This window comes from Pteronotus mesoamericanus, unplaced genomic scaffold (genome assembly GCF_021234165.1).
Source record: "Pteronotus mesoamericanus isolate MK-2021 breed Mesoamerican mustached bat unplaced genomic scaffold, CSHL_Meso_final contig_74, whole genome shotgun sequence".
Taxonomy (NCBI): Eukaryota; Metazoa; Chordata; class Mammalia; order Chiroptera; family Mormoopidae; genus Pteronotus; species Pteronotus mesoamericanus.
Window position 1 is genome coordinate 6,245,242 of NW_026555247.1, and position 22,169 is coordinate 6,267,410.

At 37.3% G+C, this 22,169-nt stretch overlaps 1 non-coding gene across 1 annotated transcript; it reads left to right on the plus strand.

Annotated features, from left to right (window-relative positions):
- Positions 1-20,994: 20,994 nt before the first annotated feature.
- On the plus strand, positions 20,995-21,181 carry LOC129078931 (U2 spliceosomal RNA). Its single transcript, XR_008530006.1, has one exon. It is a non-coding gene; the product is annotated as a U2 spliceosomal RNA (small nuclear RNA).
- Positions 21,182-22,169: the final 988 nt, after the last annotated feature.

Sequence of the window (22,169 nt, forward strand, 5' to 3'; positions counted from 1 at the left end):
TTCATCAGACCCAAAAAGCCACTGTGGAACTAGCAATAATAGACATTTTTGGTCGAAATTATCCATCATGGGCTAGATTTGTTATTCTACTTAACTATGATGTAAATTGTTTAGATAAGCTTATTTCCTTTGCCTTCTTCTTCTTTAAAATTAAAAAATGATAATAGTCATTCAAATGATGCTAAATAGCTATCCCAGAAGTACCTACTTAGTCTTTCCTCTCAGCTGTTTTCAACTATCAAACTCAAATATGCTTAACCCAGTGAAAACAAGAAATCATTAGCAGCTAGTTTGCCATGAGTCACAGTCCTGGCAATGCTTCTCTCAGATCTTCCATCGTGGGGGCAAAACTGATGCTCTCAGATTCTATCTTTCTGAAGCCACCACTACATTTGCCCTGAGGCCACACTCCCTGTGAACTGCTCCCAGGCAATGATGATGCACAGCAGAGGTACTAAGGCAGGCCCATTTTGTCAATATGCAGGACTCCCCATCAAATGGCCATATCTTTGGCAATACACTGTGGTCTTAGACCTCTCCTACCCAATCCTTATTCTTTCCTTCTTCCCTTCTACACTGACACTCTGAAGACTTACTGCCTCCTCCTGCTCCCTACCTCAATGAATGAATCCTTCATTTATTTTTTTTTTTACCCTTACCTGAGGACAATTTTTTTTTTTTTTTTTTTTTTTTTTTTTTGCTTTTAGAGATAGAGAAAAGGGAAGAGAGAGAGAAACCTCTATTGCTGGCTTCCTGCACATTCCCTGACCAGGAATCAAACCAGCAACCTAGGTATGTGCCCTGACCAGGAATGAACCCGCAACATTTTGGCACACAGGACAGTGCTCCAACAAAGCCACACTGGCCAGGGCTGACTCCTTCATTTTTAATCCCATTTTGGCATTTGCCTTGGGTGAATCCAAACTAACACAGTTGAAATAGAGAGTGGTCTGAGACAAGAGGCAGGAAGATGGGGTTTTGGGACTGGCTATCTCTCCAAACAGTAGATTAATAGAGTTCCATCCTATGCGGTAGGTAAGGCACAGAGAGTCCCTGACACAAGGTGAGGGCCCAATTGCTAGAAACTTCACCAGCAATGACCTGGGGAAATGTTCCAATGGAAGAGAACATTGGAACAGGTCCAATCATTCAGGTGTTTGAAAGACACAAAATGACTACAAAGACAACAGAGTTGGCAGGCTATTGCTCAGTTACATTGATGTCCTGCAGAAAAGTAATGAGAAACAGGGCTATTGACAGGCAGTTAAAGGGAATTCTTTGACAAAGAGGCTCTTATCTCTTGCAGTAGAAAAGAAGGGCACAGCAGGTTGCAGATCTGATAGCTAAAGTTGCAGAGCTCCAGTGATATTGGAATATCAGCCAAGGCAGGTCTGTTATGCTAAGGTGAAGGTACTCACTAGAGAAAACTGGGATCCAGAAAAATGAGATGAGAACATCTGGATGAATGTTCACTGAAGATATTGGCTACAAAGATTCCCCTGAACCCTCAGGGTTTGCAGAGATGGCCTACCCTTCCCTAGTCAAAGGAACCATATCCACTGCGCAGAGGCCTGTCCCTGACAAAGAAACACCTGCCACCTCAGGAGATGTCTGCTCCTTCACTCGACTATGCAGCTGAAGACCTGTTTGGCCTGGTAAAAAAAGAAAGAAACTCAACACCAGGAAGTTGCAAGAACTAGTTAGAATGTACCAGCAGAGCCAGGGGTTGGATTTTAAGGGTGCTTGATGAAAGGGGCCAGAATGTAAGGCTGGGTTGGATGAGCAAGACTTCATTGACTTTAAGGTCCTTTCTTGTGACCCAGGATTTAAAACATGGCAAGGATCCCAGACTATGGGGAAAATTCACTGCTAGGATGGCTCTGAGTAGCCTGGTAACTGCAATGACTAACACTCTGCAAAGTGGGAATGCCTGAGTTGTTCTGACAGATGCTAGCAATAAAAATAAGGAGAGCTGAACCTGGACAAAGGCATCCTTGAATGCACATGTTTGATCCACAGGAGGGCTCAGGAAACATCTTTCCCCATAGCTATCATGAATGTGCTGAGGGGGCAGCAGCATCACTAAGAAATTAAGAAGTGGCTCCTCTGCAGGCCAGGGAGGATGGTAGGGGAGACCATCATTTTTCTGGGCTCATTAATGTTGATGGAGATCATAGAGTCCCAAAGTAGAGATCCGGGTAACAATACTTAACTGCCAGAAGTCAAGAGGTTGTAATTACCTTAATAACCTGCAAGATCAGAGGATCCAAGAGGTTTGACCCATGGGGAATTGTGGAGATGGTTGATAGAGCATGATTTCCCTAGGAACAAAATAGACAAGGAGTCAGTAACTTTTCTGCTTAACATCTTTAAAAAGGTAGGGGGAAGAGGGGCACGGCAAGAATGGGAGAGCAAGAGGCCAGCTGCAACACATACAAACACTATCATTTGCTCAATTCCCAGACCTGAACAAATTTTCAAATCCAGAACCCCTTGACTGAATACCACATAAAATATATACTGTAATGATTCCTATGAGACCTTCTGAAGCAACTTGACACAGTTGAAGTAACCTCCACATGAAGCCCTTGGACTATGGAGTAAGAGCTATCATAGAATGGGAAGCCAAGTAAAAATATTTTAATTGTCTTCCCTCACAGCCAACAGAGTAAGTCAAAACCAATAGACATTGCATCTTGGAGATGATGTGGAGATTGGTACCACCATTAAATACCTAAAGGAGGCAAAAATGATAGCTACCAAAGACAATGATAGTCTTTGTTTTGTTTTGTTTTGTTTTGTTTTGTTTTTATCCTCACACAATAGAGGGACTAAGTCAGGCCCATCAATGTTTATTGATTTTAGAAAGTGGGGAGGAAGGGGGAAAATGGGGAGAGAAACATTGATTGATTGCATCTCGCATGTGCCCTGACTAGGGACCTTACCTGCAACCCCAGTATGTGGTCTGACTGGGAATCAAGCCAAGACCTTTCAGTTTATGGGACAACACTCCAACCAACTGAGCCACGCTGGTCAGGGATACCAGCATGGTTTCATTTAATTCACTATTCTGGCCCTTGCAGAAGCCACCCTGGAGGATGATTATAAACCAAGTTCAACCAAGTAGTATCCCTGATCATGGCTACTGTGCCAGACATGGTACTACTACCCCTCTTCTAGTTTATGCCTCAGAAGGAGAAGCACAAGGGGAGATGCTCCCCAGACCTATGTGAAGTAGATCTGTGTGATACAAGGAGTAGAGTGAGCTAGTCATAAAATTTCTCATCTAAGGCCTCTTGTCATGGGAACAAAATTGACTAACAGCCTTAAATACAGTCTCTCTGGATCCACCACTGCATTTGCCCCAAGGCTGCACTTCCCAAGGACTTCTCTCAGCCAAAGATGGAGCACAACGGAGGGACTAAGGCAGGCCCATTCTGGCAATATTCAGGATTCCCCATGACTGTGATTCCAGGATTTACCATCAACCTGGCCATGTCTTTCTTGGCACTGCACTGTAGTCTGAGACCTCTCCTACCCAATCCTCTGTCCTTCTCTCTCTTCTTCATGATCTGAAGACCCTCCCTCACCCTCTGCTTGCTCTTCCAATAAATCTATTTCTTAGTGGATCTGAACTAACACATCCTGAAAGCCTGAGTGACTATGGGAGAAAAGATCTGCATTTCCACTGAAAAGCAGAATGTTTTCAAAGTATGCAATGAAAATTAGGACAACTGTAATTAAACAACAATTTTTTTTTAAAAAGTATACAAGAGGATCAGGGACATTTTTTAAATGTTTACTACAATGAAGATAACCAGTTAAGGGAAGCAGAGTCTGAAGATGATAAAGAAAATAAACCTGGAACAAAAATGGCTTTGTATCTTAAAATTTACATAAAACATAGCCAGAGCACAAAGGGGAAGATGCAGCCTCAGTGCCAAGGTAAATGCTTACTATACTGTCAGTGCCAGTCACACAAGTGGGATCTGCCCAGAGCTAGTCTTACTTGTGTTCCTAACTTGTCTGAAAACGTTGAGAGATTGTCATTCCTGGATCAGCACTTTTAGCTTCAGTCTTGATGCCAACAACACCTTTAATTTTGTGGTTTCCATTCATCTGCTATTGACTTGGCTGCTGATGCATACAGCCTCACCCATGGAATAATAAATGGTTCCCCACTTTTGGTGGAGTAAACCTAGGTTAGAAAGCATAGTTTGGTAGACTCTGCTCAGACACAACAGGTTCTGTCAGGTTTGTGGTCAACATAACCTGAAATAAAGTGCAATGTTTCCTTTCCAGACATAAACAGGGTTCTAAGAGTGGTTCAAAGTTAATTTGAATCCATGAAATGTGTAATATACTGAGAATCACTCAGAAGTAAAGGATCTTACAGTTATTCTTACTTTTGGTGACTAATGGCAAGATCATTTAAAGTCTCTTTGCCTTCATTTCCTAATGGATATAGTAATTTGCCTTTGAGGAGGTTATGATACTTTATATATTGGTATTGAGTGCCCTGAAATCCTTAACTGGGGTAAGGAAGAAATTCTCATATGCATCATTTTTAATTTAAGAGTGAAAAATTTGATCAAACCTTGAGGCTTAGTTCATTAGGCTTTCTCAATTAAATTGATCTAATCTATGCTCTAAGTTTCTTAAATGAACACTTTATTGGTACGTTTTATTTTGTTTTTCAAGGGTGTAGGCTGTGCCTAGTATACCTTTGGCAACAGTATCTAGCACAGTAATGGATATTTAATAAATGCACAGCAACCTGTAGCAAGCAATTTGGCAAAGTGAAGAAGTCATTGACTAAGAATCCTGAGATCAGAGATCAAGTTCCAGCTCTACTACTTAATGCACTATTGGATCTTCCACAAATCTTTTGGCTGTAATTTTTATCTCCTGAGGATGAGCACATAGGTGTTAATCATCTCTTAAATAACATTCGGAGTGGAGGGAGCTATAATAATTTGTTAAGTTGTAACTCTTTTCCTAAGGATGAGACACTTTTTAAAAAGAAATATGGGCCCATTTATAACTAAATATTTTGTTTTTCTCAAAATTTGCACTGCTTTTTAAAAGACATTGGTGTATAATTTAAAGGATGCTAGACCTGTGTTCTAAAAGTGGATTTCCTACTAATTATTTTGGGGAATTTGGGTAACTCATCTCACATTTGTAGGACTCAGTTCTCTTATCTGTAAATTAGGGTGTTAGCTTAGATTAATTCTAAGGATGTTCCCTACGCAATCTAAGGTTTATCTCAGTCCTAATAGTCTAGAATGCTTCCAGGTGACATTTTAAAGTGTCTGCTTTTTTCTCTGATTACAGTGGTAATAGTTCCTCATTTTCAAATGTCCAAAGACTATAGAAATATTTTAAGTAGTAAGTTAAAAGTCCTTTATAATGCTATTCCTTAGAAATTAGTGTTAACAAGATAGGAGCACCTAAATACGTTAAGAAAATCTTGGAGGACCTTAAGGAAGAGATTGACACCAATAGAGTTATTGTGGGGGATTTTAACACCCCAGTGTCATCAGTGAGTAGATCTTCCAGACATAATATCAAGGTAACAGTGGCCTTTAATGACACACTGGGTCAGATGGATTTAATTGACATTTACAGAATGTTTCATCCCAAAGCAACAGAATACACATTTTTCTCACAGGCACATGTATCATTCTCAAAGATAGACCATATGGTAGGACACAAAATAAGTCTTAACAAATTCAAGAAAATTGAAATCATATCAAGCATATTTTTGGATCATAATAGCTTGAAACTAGTAATGAATCTCAATTTAAAAAAATTCAAAAACATTCAGGTACATGGCGGCTAAGTAGTGTGTTATTAAATAATGAATGGGTCAACAATGAGATCAAGGAAAAAAATTAAAAAGTACCTGGAAACAAATGAAACAGAGCACACAACAACCCAAAATCTATGCAACACAGCAAAAGCAGTCTTGAGGGGGAAGTTCATAGCATGTCAGGCCTACCTCAAGAAGCAACAAAAATATCAAATAAACAACATAACTGTACATGTAAAAGAATTAGAATAACAACAACAAAGACGAGAGTGACTAGAAGGAAGAAAATAATAAAGAGCAGAGCAGAAATAAATGACATAGAGACTGAAAAAACAATTCAAAAGATCAATGAACCCAGGAGCTAGTTCTTTGAAGAGATAAACAAAATTGATGAACCTTTAACCAGACTCATCAAGAAAAAAAGGCAAGAGGACCAAATAAATAAAATCAGAAATGAGGAGAAGTAACAACTGATACTACAGAAATACAAAAGATTGAAAGAAAATACTATGAACAACTAACTACATACCAAGAAAGTAGAAAACCATGGCGAAACTGATAAATTCCTAGAAAGATACAATCTTCCCAAACTGAATCAGGAAGGAGAGAAAACCTGAATAAACTAATAACAACACATGAAATTGAAGTAGTAAACAGAAAAAATCCCAGCAAACAAAAGTCCTGGGCCAGATGGCTTCACAGGCAAATTTTACCAATCATTCAAAGAAGAACTAACACCTATCCTTCTCAAACTATTCAAAAAAAATCAAGAAAAAAGGAAGACTTTCAAACTCTTTTTATGAGGGAGGCCAGTGTTATCTGAATTCCAAAACTAGGTAAAGATACAACAAAGAAACAAAATTACAGGCCAATATCCCAGATGAACACAGATGCTAAAATCCTCAATAAAATGTTAGCAAACAAGATCCAACAATAAATTAAAAAGATCATATACCACGATCAATTGGGACTTACCCCAGGAATGCAAGGATGTATAATATCCACAAATCAATAAACATGATACATCACATAAACAAAATGAAAGACAAAAATCATATGATCATATGAATAGATACAGAAAAAGCATTTGATAAACATCCAGCACCCATGTATGATAAAAACACTCAGCAAAGTAGAAATAGAGGGAACATACCTCAACATAACAAAGGTCATATATGAAAAACCTGCTGCCAACATCATGCTCGATGGGCAAAAACTAAAAGCATTCCCCTTAAGATCAGGAACAAGTCAAGAGTGTCCACTTTCACCTTTCTTACTCATCATAATACTGGAAGTCCTAGCCACAGTGATCAGACAAGAAGAAGAACTAAAAAGCATCCAAATTGAAAAAGAGGAAGTAACATTGCCTTTATTCACAGATGACATGATATTGTACATAAAAACACTATAGCCTCCACAAAAAAAAAAAAAAAACCCACTATCTGACCTAATAAATGAATTCAGCAAAGTAGCAGGATACAAAGTTAATATTCAGAATTCAATGGTATTTTTATACACCAATCATGAACTATCAGACAGAGAAACTAAAAAAACAATGCCACTTACTATTACAACAACAACAACAACAACAACAAAAACAAAAACAACGAAGTACCTAAGAATGAATTTAACCAAGGAGTAAAAGACCTGTGTACTCAGAAAAATATAGGACACTGAAGAAGGAAATTGGGGAAGATACAAATAAGTGAAAGCATATACCATGTTCATGGATTAGAAGAATTAACACTTTTAAAATGTCCATACTACCCAAAGCAGTCTATAGATACAAAGCAATTCCTATTAAAACACCAATGGCATGTTTCACAGATCTAGAAAAAATATTCCAAAAATTTATATGGAACTACCAAAGACCCAAAATCACCTCAACAGTCTTGAGAAAGAAGAACAAAGTTGGAAGGATCACAATGTCTGATATCAAACTATATGATAAGGCTACTGTAATCAGAACAGTCTGGTTCTGGCATAAGAACAGACACATAGGTCAATGGAACAGAACACAGAGCCCAGAAATAAACCCACAATCTTATGGCCAGTTAATATTTGACAAAGGAGACAAGAGCATATAATGGAGTAAAGATAGCCTCTACAATAAATGGTGTTGGCAGAACTAGACTGATACATGCAAAAAAAAATTAAACTAGGCCACCATCTTACACTATACACCAGAATAAACTCAAAATGGATAAAAGACTTAAATATAAGTCATGATACCATAAAAATCCTAGAGATAAATATAGACAGTATAATTTCAGATATCTCATGTAGCAATATTTTTGCCAATATATCTCCTAGTGCAAGAGAAACAAAGGAAAAATAAATGAATGGGACTAAATCAAATTAAAAAGCCTCTGCATGGCTAAAGGAACAATCATCAATGAAAAGAGAACCCACCATATGGGAGAACATATTTGTCAGTGATACACTGGAGAAGGGTTTAGTCTCCAAAATATATAAAGAACTTATATAACTCAACACCAGGAAGACAAAAAATACAATTTAAAAAATGGACAAAGGACCTGAATAGACACTTCTCCAAGAAGACATACAGATGGCCCATAGACATGTGAAAAAATGCTCAACATCATTAGCCATCAGAGGGATGTAAATTAAAACCACAAGGAGATATCACCTCATACCTTCCTAAATGGCCATCATTAATAAATCAACAAACAGCAAGTGCTGGTGAGGATGTGGGAAAAAGGGAACCCTAGTGCATTGTTGATGGGAATGCAGACTGGTGCAGCCACTTTGGAAAACAGTATGAAATTTCCTCAAAAAATTAAAAGTGAAACTGCCTTTTGAGCCAGCAATTCCACTGCTGGGAATATATCCTAAAAAGCCCAAAACACCAATTCAAAAGAATATATGCATCTCTGTTCATAGCAGCTCTATTTACGATAGCCAAGTGATGGAAACAGCCTAAGTGCCCATCAGTAGATGAGTGGATAAAAAATCTGTGGTCCATTTACATAATGGAATACTGCACAGCAATAAAAAAGAAGGAATTCTTACTTTTTGCAACAGCATGGGTGGAACTGGAGACTATTATGCTAAGTGAAATAAGACAGGTGGTGAAAGACAAATACCATATGATCTCACTTATAAGTGGAATCTAATGAACAAAATAAACTAATGAGCAAAATAGAACCAGAAGCATAGAAACATGGAACAGACTGATAGCTGTAAGAGGGGAGTGGGGAGGTGGGAGCAGGCTGAAAATAGGTGAAGGGATTAGTCAAAGAACATATATGAATGACCCAAGGACATGGACAATGGTGTGGAGATAAACTGTGGGAGTAGGGGGTGGACTGGGTGGAGGGTGGCAAAGGGGGAAAAATTGGGACAACTGTAACAGTATAAACAATAAAATATTTAAATTTTTAAAAAGCTCAATGTTAATACTTCTATACAAATGTTTTTTGAGTCCCTAGTATGTGCTCAGCAAAGTACTAGCTGGGGGTCTGAGAGCAAACAAAACAGACAATCCCTACTCTTCTTTAATTTATGGATTGTGCATGTAAACATAGGCTATATTTGCAAACGGCCATAAAATATTTATTTTAACTGATTATAAAATTAATCAGGTCATCCAGCAAATCTGAATATGTTCATTAAGAAAATTAGAAACATGTGACTAATATCTTTAAATCATTTCCCAATTGTTGATTTTTTTTCAGTAGACATAAAGCAAAACAGAAAGCAGAAATAATTACCTGAACATCTGAGGTAAAGGTAAGAGCCAAAGTAATTATCTAATTCAGAAGTAAAGCAAACAAAAACACATTTACTCAGATTGTCTAGGAAGTTACATCTGTATTCTCTTTTCCCCTATGGTTCTTACTGGGCCCAAATTTTAAGATTAGAAACCTCTGAATACTGTAAGAACATGATGACTTCTCTAGTCCCAAGCCCAATGTCATATTTCTTTGGACAGAAACGGTACAGAAACAAGAAAAAAGTCCACAGGATGGCTTTGGTTGAACTGTATGTGTTTATGAACAAAAATGCCAACTAGACCACATGTGTCATGAAGGAAAACACCATAAAGAGATTCCCAAAGAAATCCTGGAGTTAAAACTCTTTCTTAGGTAAAAATATTATCTCAGGGCACATTCCTCTCCCGTCATGCATGCATGAGCAGGATGCTTCCTGTTAAAAGCACATTCTGAAAATGAAAGGCAGTCACACAGCCCAGCTTCCCATGAAGGCAGGCAGAGTAAACAAAATAATCCTCATTTTCAGTTATATTTCTTTATTTTTGTTAGGATCTAGAATGTTCAGGGAATAGAATGTGAGAAATTCTCACCCTCTGAAATACAGTCACACCAGTTAAACTTAGCCAGAGGTTTTTAAAAAACTGAAAAGCTTAAAAAAATCTGTCAACTATATAAGATCACCAGATTGACATTTGGTGGAAACCACTAATTTTTACCCCTCAATCCAAATGTTTCCTCGATTATGCGTGACTAACTGGTAAAGCCACACGGACAGACATGATCCTCTTCCTTAACTTGAAGTTTAACCTATTTGATGTGTCATTTTTACTTCGGACATTAATTCCTTTCTCCTGATCATCCTCATGGAGAGCTCTGTATTATAGTATGGAATGTACACTTTCACTTTTTCAGGTTACAACAAATTAAAATGCCAATTTTGGACCATTTTCGACCTATTAAAACAGCAATTTCACCTGATTCAACTCAAGCAAGTTTTCATTTTTGTAGATTTCTCTTCATCTGTAACTTTAGGATGTTCAAGAAGATGAACTCAAATATCCTAAGTATAATATTTTATGACTTTAATAGTTATGGGATCAAGTTCATACAGAGATACAGAGGAACTCATGCATAGTTGCCATCTGCTATTGTAATATTGCTACAGAAGAAAAAATAATTCATTTAACAAGTATTTACTGAACACCTACGTTGGGCAAGTCCTTATTAAATAGATGCATTTATGATATCCAAATGTTAGAGCTTCTTGGGTATTTATGGAGAGAAAATGCTAAAATATTTTTGGGGTTTGCATCCCTTGAACTTTAAACCAAATTTAACTTTGTGCATGTCAAATGCTTGGTCATGCTTAGGAATTTAAAGAGTAATGGTTAGTAATTACAGTCATAATTTTCTTCCAATGCTCCCTGGAGCCCTGGGCTGAGTCTATGAATGAAAAGGAACAAACCTGCACCACAGCAGTTTCACAACTACTTTCAGGCACTCACTTAATTATAAAGGGTAATTTATGAAATTATAAACGTGCCAGATTCTCCCTGAGTCGGTGCTCATTCCTATGAATAAGCGATAAACCGCTAAAAGTGCATTAACGCTTTCGGCATTCAACCATTCATTCTTCAAACGTTGCCTGGGACTTATGTCAGGCACTGGGCTAGGATTTGAGATATAGAAATAAAAAGTCCCTGTCTTCAAGAAAATCACATTCTATTGGGTAAAATAGATAAGTAAACAAATAAGAAGTATGTGCAACATACAATAATAACATAACTGGAAGGAGAGGGGCATTGGACACTTACACATTTACTTCCCAAAGAAGGTGACATCCTCCTTAGAAGTTAAAGATAACAAAAGGTTCATCCTGTGTTAGTGGCATGGGAAGTGGGGTTGGGGAATGGATACTGCAGACTAATTGAACAAGATATACAAGACATAAACAACTGAAAGAATATTTTATACTCAGGGAATGGGGGGCACACCTCCCTATAGAGCATAGAGTATGAGGCAAAGATATTAAAGGAAATAAGGCTAATAAGGTAGATTGGGACTAGGTTTTGTAGTCCTAAATTCCACCTAAAGAATATGAACTGTTGACTTCCATTCAAGATGGAGGTGTAGGTAGACACACTTTTCCTCCTTCTTGTAGACACACAACTACAGAAAAAATTTCAACTAGACCTCAAAATAAATAACACTCAGAACCATCAGAAAATTGGGCTGCATGGAAGACCAACACCAAGGATTTAAAGAAGTTACAGTCATCCAGATGGTTAAGGAAGGGCAGAGACACATAGAGAGGGGAGAAGTGTGGAAATGCAGTATGGTGCAGAGAGGTGGTAGAATGGGCAGTCCCATATTCATGTGCAGTGGATAAAAATCAGGAGGCATATCTCAGAAGCAAAAGATCCCAGTCTCAAGCCAGACCACACAGCTCAGGGTTCCAGCGTCAGGAATATAAATACCCATAACTTCTGGCTGTAAAAACAACTGGGGGTTGGGGCAGCAGGAGAAACTGCCAGAATTTTAGGAAACTCTGCTTAAAGGGCCTGCATGGGCTTAGAACTTACGCAGACCCACCCCCTCTGGGACTCAGCACCAAGAAAACAACTGGAAGGGCACCAGTCACATGTGGGGAGTAACTGAAGTGATTGGAAATAGGGCAAGTACTGGAAAAACTCCAGAAGCCAAGTGGCAGCATTGTCCCCTTTCTGAGCCCTCTTCCCACACAGAGCCACAAAGTGGTGAAGTGGGTTGCCCCACCATGTTGATACTTAAGGCTCTGCCCACACAATTTACAGGTGTCTTTTTTTACAATAGGCCATACTACTAAGATAGGGAGTCAAAGTAGCTCTACCTAATACATGAAACAAATACAGGGAGGCTGTCAAATTGAGGAGACAAAATAATATAGCCCAAATGAAAGAACAGAACAAAACCCCGGAAAAAGAACTAAAGGAAATGGAGATAACCAACCTATCAGATGCACAGTGCAAAACACTGATGAATAGGATGCTCAAAGAAATCACTGGGTACTGCAACAGCATAAAAAAGACCCAGACAGAAATGAAGATTACATTAAATGAAATTAAGAAAAATCTATAGGGGACCAACAGTAGAGGGGATAAAGCCAAAATTCAAATATTCAAATCAATGATTTGGAACATAAGTAAGAAGTAAATATTCAACCAGAACAGCAAAAAGAAAAAAGAATTGAAAAAAAAACAACAACAAGGATAGTATAAGATGCCTCTGAGACATCTCTAAATGTAGCAACATCTGAATCACAGGGATGCCAGAAGGAAAAAATGAAGAGCGAGAAATTGAAAACTTGTTTGAAAAAATAATGGAAGAAAACTTCCATAATTTGACAAAGGAAGTAGACATACAAGTCCAGAAAGCACAAAGAACCCCGAACAAGTTGGACCCAAAGAGGACCACATCAAGACACATCGTAATTAAAATGCCAAAGGTTAAAGATAAAGAGAGAATCTTAAAAGCAGAAAGGGAAAAGCAGAGTTACTTACAAAGGAGTTCCCATAAGACTACCAGCTGATTTCTCAAAAGAAACTTTGCAGACAACAAGGGACTGGCACAAAGTATTCAAAGTGATGAAAAGCAAGGACCTACAACCAAGATGACTGTATCCAGCAAAGCTATCATTTAGAATGGAAGGGGAGATAAAGTGCTTTCCAGACAAGGTAAAACTAAAGAAGTTCATCACCATGAAGCCATCATTACATGAAATGTTAAAGGGACTTATTTAAGAAAAAGAAGATCAAAACTATGAACATTAAAATGGCAACAAATTTACAACTATTGACAACTGAATCCAAAAAAACAAAGAAAACAATCAGAACAGGAACATAATCATAGATATACACATCATTTGGAGGGTTATCCTCTGAGAGGGGGAAGGGAGAATGGGGGAAAACATGCAGGGATTAAGGAGTATAATTAGTAGGTACAAAATAGATAGGGGGATGTTAAGAATAGTATAGGATATGGAGAAGCCAAAGAACTTATATGCATGACCCAAGGACATGAACCCAACGGGGTGTTGCTGGAGGGAGTGGGGGTACCAGGTGGAGCAGGGCAAAGGTGGAAAATTTGGACAACTGTAATAGCGTAATCAATAAAACATAGTTTTTTAAAAAAGAAAAGAAAGTCCAGGATGTGCCACAAGCTGAAAGAGACAGGGAAGGATCCTCTTCTAGAGCCTTCTTAGGGAGTGACACCTTGATTTTGGACATCAGAACTGCAGAACTGAGAGAAGATAAAATTCTTTGTTTTAAGCCAAAAAGAAAAAAAAGATTAAAAGGATATGAACTGTTTTTTTTATGTAATAGAAAACTACTGAGAGGCCTTTAGCAGGAGAGCAGCATGATCATATTAGAATTTGAAAATTAATTAATGACAGTATGAATGATAGTTGGAAATGGAGTAAGTCGAAGTCACCAAGATCAGATAAAAGGCCATACTAACAGTATGGAAATAGATGAGAAAGGACTAAATTTAACAGAGTAAACCACTCTACACTACCACTGACTAGCACTCAGAAACTTAAAATCATTCATTATTTCATTCAACCCTGAGGTCAATCTTTCCACAAATTGATCAATTTGAATCTGTGTAATGTCAAAACAACTGATTTAACTGATTTTTTTCCCAATAAATTGGCCAGCTTTTGTGGCACAGCAAAAAAGATAATTATCTGTTTAATTGACTTAAAGTCATTCAGACTGGGAGACAAAAAGCAAATTTTTAGTTTGGAAGGATTTTTATGATAAAGTATATACCTAAAGCACATTTGTTCTAGGTGAGAAAAAATTCTAATATCACATTTAAGTCCTGCTGCTTGAATATCACAATAACTCATTAAATTAACTTTTAATATAAATTGTAGATAGGAGACTGTTTGCAGGGGTAATTTAGCAGTAGAGAAACAAAAACTCAGAATTTATTTGGACTTTTTCAGGTAAGTAATTTTAGCAACAAAGGGACCATATTCCTATGTTTTTGCTTAGATTAATTTTTTTTAATCCTCACCCCAGGATATATCTAGACACACACACACACACACACACACACACACACACACACATTGATGTGAGAGAGGGACATTGATCGGTTGCCTCCTGTACATGCTCTGACCAGGGACCAAACCCACAACTTTTGGTGTACGGGATGACACTCTAAACAAGCCACCTGGCCAGGGCTGCTTAGATTAATTTTAAGATTTATTTTGCTTATTTAGAACATGCTTATAAGTGGAAGTCCGGAAGCAAGCTAAGGCATAGGGAACCTGAGAGTCAGCATTTGCTACAGCTAATCCAAAAATGCATTATACACATAACAAAAATAAAATTTTATTTTCAGTTTCTAGATATCAGATAACTGGTTGGTAGTATTCTCATTCTAGTTATTAGACAACTATATAGGATGGAAGGACTGAGGTAGTCAAATGAAAGCAGTAAATTAGCTGCATTCTCATGACCTGTGAGTCAGAGGAACATGCTTTTCATGGCCCAAGGCAGGCCTGAGTGAGAGAGAGCCCTTGGGTTTATACCTTTATATGGCCAAGAAGAAAACTAGAGATGGTTGTCCTGGAAATCAATAAAGACATATCCTGAGGTCGCAGGACTAAATTCTAGCATCATGAAATAGAAAGGAAGAAAATAAATGGGTACCTATATAAATGGATCAGAAAATTTTGAATAATGTCAAGATCTTATCTTTTCATTCTTTTAACAATGTCTTTTGCCATGCAAAAGTTTTTAATTTTGATGAAGTCCAGCTTATCAGCTATTTCTTTTATAGATCACACTTTCTGTGTTATATCTAAGAACTCCTTGCCTAACCTCAGGTCATGGATATTCTTTCTTATTTTCAACTAAAAAGCTTTATGGTTTTACATTTTATACTTAGAGTTATGATCTACTTTGATTTATTTTGTATATGGTATGAGGTTTAGGTGAATGTTAATTTTTTTTGTATGTTTATATCCAATTGTTCCAACACTGTTTGTTGAAAAGATGATCCTTTCTCCACTATATTGTCTTAGTAGCTTTTCCACAATATAGATCCTTTTATGCTCCCCATGTCATGTTGCATTTGTCTTGTGTATTACATTGCCCCTCAGCCCAAATTTCTTTCACCTTTATCTCTTTCTAACCAGTGATATTTCATTATGAGAATCTTACTTATTTGAATGAATGATTTTCATGCCTTTTAGATTTCTCTTTAAAATGCAAGCTCTTCTTTACTTGCCACTCTGGCAGGGGTGGATGAAGGGGAGTGACGGTGAATTAGTTAGGTGTCTTTGGCTATATGTACAGAAACTGATTTTGACTAACTTAAGCAAAGGCCATGATATTGGGAGGAGACTGGTGAACTCATTGATTTGAGTAGAAGAAAGAGGTAAGCAACTGTTCCTCAGAAACAGCAGGGAGCTGGGAAGACTTAGGTTGTCAACAGTAGGAACTTATGGAATTTCTACCATTGAGTAACCTGGCACTAGTTGATTTTTCTACTCTTTAGAATCTCTAGTCTAGAATCAGATACCTTGCAGAGAGAGTCTAGTCAGCCTAGCATAGATCACTAGGGTAGTGCCTAGGAAGGAAGATGTGGTGTGAATGGCAGCCCCACCAGAAAAGTAAGGAAATTGTTCGAAGATAATAAAGATATTTAGTTGGTACAAGAGGAAGAAATGGTACAGGGTAGATTTACAATATTGAAACTCTTATCGGAAAATGTTACGGTGTCTTTAACTATCAAATATATTTTTAAAAAACTGAAAATGGTAAGAACTGTCTATTATATTTACCTAGATGTTTGCCATTTATATTGTTCTGCCTTCATTCTTGATGCTTCAGATTTCTTTCTGGTATGATTTTCTTTCTGACCTAAGAACTTCAATTAGTAATTTTTTCAAAACAAATCTGTTTGTGATAAATTCTGTTAGTTTTCCTTCATCTGAGAATGTCTTTATTTTACCTTCATTTCTGAAGGATATTTGTACTGTATATAGAATTCTAAGTTGACAATTTTATTCTTTTGATGCTTTAAAAGTGTTCCATTTTACACTTTCCTGTACAATTTTTAATGAGAAAACTATAGTAATTTGAATAATGAGGTCTGTCCAGAAGGTATCCAGCCATGTAATATGAAAAATAGAAACATTTATTGAAGAAGATACAAGAAACATTGTATATAGGACAATGACACCTCAGTCCCCTTCAAAGTAGGCACCTTGGGACCTCACATAGTTTTCCCAATCGCCCTCAGCTGCCCCATAGTATTTTCCTGAATCTCATCAACAGTCTGAAATCTCTTCCCTTTCAAAGGTGATTTCAGTTTTGGGAAAAACCAGAAGCCGCAGGAGCCAAATCTGAGTTGTAGGGGGGCTGAGTCACCTGGGTGATTTGATGTGTTGCCAAAAAACTCTGCACCAGACATAAGGTATCAGTGGGCGCATTGTTGTGATGAAGCTGCCAAGCACCAGTAGTCCTTAGCTGTGGCCTTCTGAACCATCCAACAGTTTCCACACAGAAATGTTCAAGCTGAATGCAAAATTTGATGCAAATTCTTTGCTCTACTTGCTCAGTCATTTTGAATGTGACAGCCACATAGTACACGTTTTAATCACCAGCATAGTGCCTTTGAATACAGTGAGCATTCAATAAATGTCTAAAGAAAAATGGTACACTGCCCTGGCTTGTGTTGCTCAGTGGATTGGGCACCAGCCTGTGGGCAGAAAGGTCATGAGTTCAGTTCTGGTCAGGGAACATGCCTGGGTCAGGTCCTTCCTTTGTTGGGAGCCTGTGAAAGGCAACTGATCAATGTTTCTCTCCCTTTCTCCCTCCCTTCTCCTCTCTCCAAAAATAATTAAATAAAACCTTTAAAACAAATAAATAAAGGTCTAAATAATGTATTAGTCTGACTACAGCCCTTGAGGAAGGAAAGGAATCGGTCCATTCCTTCTTGTGTCTCCCTGCACCAAACTTCCAGAGCCAGCACACCCACTATGAAAGAACGCCATCTGAATGAAGCTTCACAACTGCTCTCTCATTACGAATGGGCTTCTGGCATCCAGCACATCTCGGAGTCCTAGTGTTAAGGAATGCATTCTGAGCCTCTGCCGGCACAGGCATGTCACAATGATGCTTCTAAAACAAACTGGAGCTCAGATTTGTTTCAAGTCTTCACTTGTTTTTGATGGAAAGTGCGCTGGCAGCTGTTGTCATCATTAGCCTTGTGGCAATACTTTTTCCCTTAAGTGTCTATGTCTCATATGAAAGCTTAAAGCTAGTTAAACAGGGAGGGACTTTGGAATATGTGCCAATGTCAAACAGTAAAGTTTTTATTTTCTCCTGTTGTAACAGCTTTAAAGGTCTGAATTTCCAAATCTCAGTCCCTAGCACCACTCAGGATTTTAAGTTAGATAATGGGGTAAGAACAGGAGGATCCTAATTCCTTCCCCTCCTTTGATGATCTTTTCCAGAGAACTAGTAAATGAAAGATTTAGAGCCTGCTAGGCACTTGGGTGTGGAATTCTCCTGTAATATTGATGCTTAGGGAAAGAGTGAGCTGTCCATCCATGGCTCTGTAATCTGGAGAGTCAAGATATCTGAATCTATATGAATAACCCAATAGTCTTCAGGGGTATTAACATTTCCCAACAGCTGACCCAAGTGGCACATTTAAAAATCCACAATAACTAATGTTCACCAGACACTTTATGCCAAGCAATATCTTCAGTACTTGACATCATAAAATTTTAACAAAACACTCTGAGGTACACATCTATCTCCATCTTACAGATGAGACAACCTTAGATTAAAGAGGTCTGGAACTTGCTCAAGATTTTATCCACTAATCGGAAGACTTTTTAAAAGGGTAATAGCACTCCCTAATATTATGAAAACATATACTTCACTAAACTATATAGTTTTTTAAGGCAAGAACTATTATTTACTTCAACTTTGTGTCCCCCACAATACTTTGAACAATGTCTCACACATACTGACTTCTTAATAAACGTTTACTAAACCAATGAAAGGTCCCACAGTGAATGGCTGTATGTTTCTACGTTTCTCTCTCTCTCTCTTCCTATTTTTTTAATAATGGGTAATAAGTCCTCAAAGTCATTCATATATATATGTGTTTGTACACACACACACACACACACACACACACACACACACTCATTTACCAAGTTTACCAGATCCCTTCTTCAAATCCCAAAATGTACAAGTCTCTGGAGCCAAAAGCAACAGCTGCTTAATAGGTGAACTTCAACACCAAGCAACAGGTTGGGACAAGCAATTAAAGATATATAATCCATTTGAAATTGCAGGGGAAATTTTGGGAAGTAGAATGTATTTATCAGGGTTGGAATTTGGCCAAGATTCTAAGGAAAAACATCAATTACTCTTTGATTATATAAAGTAGCATATAAACACTGTTTAAGTGAATTTCTGTCTCAGGTTGGAACTTCAGAGACCCACAGAAGGGATACATCATCACCGGACAAATTCTTCCATTAGGAAGAGTTCTTTGTACTTTCATAGTAACCTCTCGTATCTAACAAAGAAAACCTCTTGTCAGGTTGGTAGCAAAAGTGAATCTTAGTTAATGAAGTTGAAGGAAGTAAGAGGTCATTCCAGCAGTTCAATCTATTGTGCACATTAAATTCTCTTAGATAGCCCCCCTCAGCAAAGGAACTCCATAGTCTCAGATATCTCAATGTGGAAGGGACCTCAACCGAGCTGATTTCATCAAAATCAGTCAGTGCCTCTCTGTCCAAGATAGTTTAGGTGTGATCTTGCTTGATGTGAAAGTGATGGAATAGACTGGGTATCTTTCCAATATCTCTAACCATTTTCAAGATAGGAATTCCCTTAAAGGATCTAAACCAAAACATAACAAATAAATAAGAGATGGGGATTAAGAGATTTAAGAAATATATCAAGTAAGTACAACACGTGGACCTCATTTGAAATCTAACTCAAAGCAATTGTATTTTAAATATGAACTAATTTGGAGAAATTGAACACCGGTTGAATATCTGATGTATTAAGGAATTTCTATTAACTTTTAAGTATAACGATGAAAAATATATTTTAGAGATGCATATTGTAGTATTTGTAAATGAAGTTATATAATGTATAAGATTGGTTTCAACATGATAGAGAAGCTGGTGAGGGTATAGATGAAACAAGATTATCCATGTGTTGATAATACCTGAAGCACAATGATTGCTGTACATGAGGATTTCATGATACTATTTTCCTTCACTTTTGCATGCTTGAAATTCTTCATAATAAAAACTTATTTAAAGCAAATTAATGTGACTATTCATGATAGGTTTGAACATAGATGGGGTGAGCCATGGCTCAAGTGAATTTTCTAGTAATGCAAAAATTTTCTCTTTTTAAAAAAAATACAGGAATGTAAATAAATGAGTGACATTTTGTAACAATAATCTTGAACTTTTGCTAATTCATTAAATAATTTAATTTTCTAAAACTCAAAATTTTTTATAACATAAACTCTTACAATATTATGTTTGAATTTTTTCCAATAGAAGTTTTTAAAGGTATATCCTAATCAAGCAAATTGCATTATTTTTATAAAACCCAATTGAGCTGAACTCAATCAATTAATGTTTTATTGACCAATAGGTGTTTTTTTCAGCACTTTTGTTTTTACATGTGCAATAAAATCATTCACTGTATATTTGTAAACATTCAAATAACACTACTGAATTCATACTTGTTCTCATTAATATGCCAAAAGATACTGTGAATACCAAAAAAATAGAAAATGGTATCTGCCTTTGAGAATGTACCCCTAAATTTGAAAGATGAGATTTACACAGGAAATAATTGGAGAATAATAAAAGTCTGAATGTTAAATAAATTAACTTCCATTGCTAATCAAACCTACAGTGCTTTAAATGATTTCTGAACCCAACCAATGAACTGTTTAGTCAGATTCCTACATCTCTCTATTTACTTGATTTATAATTATTTTTATTTTATTACTGCTTCAATTTTTTTAAAAGAGTCTCTTGCTGCCTATTTGCAGGCAGTCTATGAATTGACTCAGCATGGACACACTTTGACTGACCTCCTTCCCTTGGGTGTAGGCTTCTAGCCAATAGAATATTACAGAGATAATGGAATGTCCTATCACTCCTGTGGTTACATTATGTTATATACCACTCCGTATTGCTAGCAGATTTAGAGGCTCTCCTTTTGCCTTTATGAATGGAACAGTTATGTTGGGAAAGCCCTCATAGCAGAAACCTGTGGGAAACCTCAAGAACCTACAGGCAGCTGCTAGGAGCTGAAGGTGACCTCCAACAGACAGCCTGCAAGAGGCCAGAGCCCTAAGTTCTACAGTCACAAAAAAATTAATCCAGCCATTGCTTCTCAGCTTTTTAGCTAAGATCAAGTGTAGTACCTGTTCTTTTCGGTTTAATATCTGATGCGTCCTCTATCCATGGACAATATCTTAAATGTATTTTTGTAACAGGGAGATGAAATAGCTTGCTCCATGCACTCTGCACATCAACCTAGTATTCCAAGACTTCAAGGAAGGTGCACCCCTCGAGGGACACAACAGATCAAATGAAGGGTAGAATATGCACTTGTAGTGATTTCTTACCTTTCATAGCCAGTGCCCTCTCAAAACACTCAGCAGGACTCTACTGGGTAGCACAGTTGGTTAGAGCATTGACCCAATACACCAAAGTTGACGGTTCCATCCCCAGTTAGGGTACATGCAAGAATCCACCAATGAATGCATAAACAAATGGAACAGTAAGTCAATGTTTCTCTCTCCCGTCTTCTCTCTCTCCTGTTCTCTCTCTCTCTCTCTCTCTCTTTCTCTCTCTAATGAATTTTAAAAAATTAATCCAGCCTACAAACTGAGTGAATTTGGAAGCAGCCCAGCCAACACCTTCATTACAGCTTGGTTACATCCTAAGCAGAGAACGCAGCTAAGCCATGCCCAGACTCCTGACCACAGGAGATAATAAGTGTGTGCCATTTTAAGCCAATAATTTGGAGGGAATTTTTTTCCAAAACAACGGAAAAACTTAACAGTAGAAATTTAAAATTGTAATATGTAAGAGTACAATTGAATCCTGCTGGGCATTGTTTAAAAACAAACAAAAAAACAAACAAACAAACAGAAAGCCAAAAGACTTGCCTGACAAAAGTCAGAATGTCTTTAAAAAGTACTTTTGTTCCGCCCAGAAAAATACAGTTTTTTAGATTTAGTCAGTTTTTTAGAAGAACACAACAATTCTAGGGAAAATAACCTAGAAAATTGGTGTGTGTTGTATCTGAGTTAGAAGGGAAAATGAATATCCACTAATCTTCACATTTTAAACCAACTTCACACTCCTGGGATAATTGGTTATTATTTATTATGCTTTTTTATACATTGTTCTGTTTAATTTGCTGAAATTTTAAGAATTTCTGAATGTATACCTATGAAGAATTCTGGTCTGTAGTTTTCTAGTAATGTCTTTATGTGGTTTTGGTATCTGAATAATGCTGCCCTAATAAAAATAAACAGGAAAATATTCCTTC